The 1,826-nt window shown below is 39.8% G+C and overlaps 1 pseudogene; it reads right to left on the bottom strand.

Moving 5' to 3' along the window:
- Positions 1-158: 158 nt before the first annotated feature.
- Positions 159-233, bottom strand: LOC111725379 (annotated as a pseudogene).
- Between the last annotated feature and the right edge of the window lie 1,593 nt (positions 234-1,826).

Genomic DNA, 1,826 nt, shown 5'->3' with positions numbered 1-1,826 from the left:
AATGTCATTAGCTGATAGAAGCTTTCTACCAACAACAAAACCTAGGATCCTTCCAGCAACCCACATCCAAACCTGTGGGCTTCCAGCCCATCCTCCACCTTCTTGAATCTCATCATTGATTCCTTGATTGTATTTTTTCCTTCTGTTTTTATTTTTTTCCGCTGGGACCTAAAATATCAACAACACTCTCACGGTGAATTGCTGCTGACAAAAAGATATTGCCATCATTGTTGGTAGCTTGTTTTGTCTTTTTACATCTAATATATATTCCTTGAAAACAAAGTATTTTTATTTCAGTTTTTTACTTTAAAAAAAAGAATATCAACATATATGTTATTTCTTAGATTTTTTTTTATCTAATATGACACTGCCCAACACCTTCATTTGGGTTCTCCCAGAAACTGGGGACAAGGATCTGAGTGCAAATAATTTGGGGGAGAGGAGGAGAAATAAAGAAGAGAAAGGCAGACAAAGAATAGAAGTGCATCAGGTGAGACGCAGCAGCTTAATGGGTCAGGTTTCCTTGGGGGATAGTGAAAATGTTTTAGGAATAGAAAGAGGTGGTGGTTGCACAACACTGTGAGTACACTAAAGGCCACGGAATGGTTCACTTTCAAAAGGGTTACTTCACATTATTTGTATTTCATCTCATTTTTCATGAAAGCACATTAGCAAACCCAGCACCGCTGTGGGCAACTGGAGCTTAATCTCTCCAGGAAAAGTCGGGGTGTGTCCTACACACACTTGGGTGACTTATCTCACCCAAGCAAAGAGGCAGCTGGGCTGTTAACAACTCCTGTCAGTCAAAAGTTGAAGACGCTTCCCAAAGGGGCGTCAGTTCCCTGGCACCTCCAGGATGCAACGGAGGTGGCAAAGTGGACGCCAGTTGATGGGCAGGGGACAGGTGCATCGGAGGTCGCCATATTTGGTACCTTTACCATCTTCATTGTTGAGGATGCATGATGTTCCATGATTGGAAAATGCCACACTTCTTCATCCACTTTCTTACCAATGGGCACTTAGTTTGTTTCCAATTGCTATCATGAAAATCGGCATTAGGAGCCACCTGGGCAAAGATCCAGAAGAAAAATTAGGGATCTTACATCTCTCGGGCATAGATCTACAAGGAAAATCATGAGATCAAAGGATGTTTAAAATTTCCATATGAGGATATAACACTAAACTGTTTTTCCAAAGTGGATGCATCAATGACATTCCCTCTGTAACTCCACGTGCCTTCTAACCCTTAGTTTGCCAGGTTAACAAATAAGTGTAAAATAATATCTCTTTCTGGTCTAGATTTGCCCCATTATTAATGATGCTCCACACCTCCTCACATATTCATCAGTAGCCGTATGTACTATGTTTCTACATCTGAGACGTCCACGTCTTGGCCCATTCTCTTCTACTGGGTTGTTGAGCTTCACTCACTTATTTCTAGAAGCATTTTTCGTATGCTTGCTAATGCTCTCCCTTGTTAGTTACATATGTGGAGAATATTTTGAAATGTGTTTTTCACCTTTTCAAGAGTCTATTAATAAGCAAAATTCTCAATTTGAAGAGTCAAATTTAATTGATGTTTTCTGGGGTTTTTTTTCCTTTTTTTTTTTTTTTATTGTTGGGGATTCTTTGAGGGTACAAGAAACCAGATTACAAGACTGAAAGACGGTATCGCAGCTCAATTTATAACAGCCAAAAGATAGAAACAACCTAAATGCTCACCCTCCCAGGAATGGATTAACTGGCTGTGGTATATGTATGCCATGGACTACTATTCAGCCAATAAAAAGGATGGAAACTTTACACCTTTTGTATTAACCTGCATG

This window comes from Otolemur garnettii, unplaced genomic scaffold (assembly GCF_000181295.1).
Source record: "Otolemur garnettii isolate 467f Iridium unplaced genomic scaffold, OtoGar3 scaffold00038, whole genome shotgun sequence".
Taxonomy (NCBI): Eukaryota; Metazoa; Chordata; class Mammalia; order Primates; family Galagidae; genus Otolemur; species Otolemur garnettii.
This window is presented reverse-complemented; position numbering and strand designations above follow the sequence as displayed.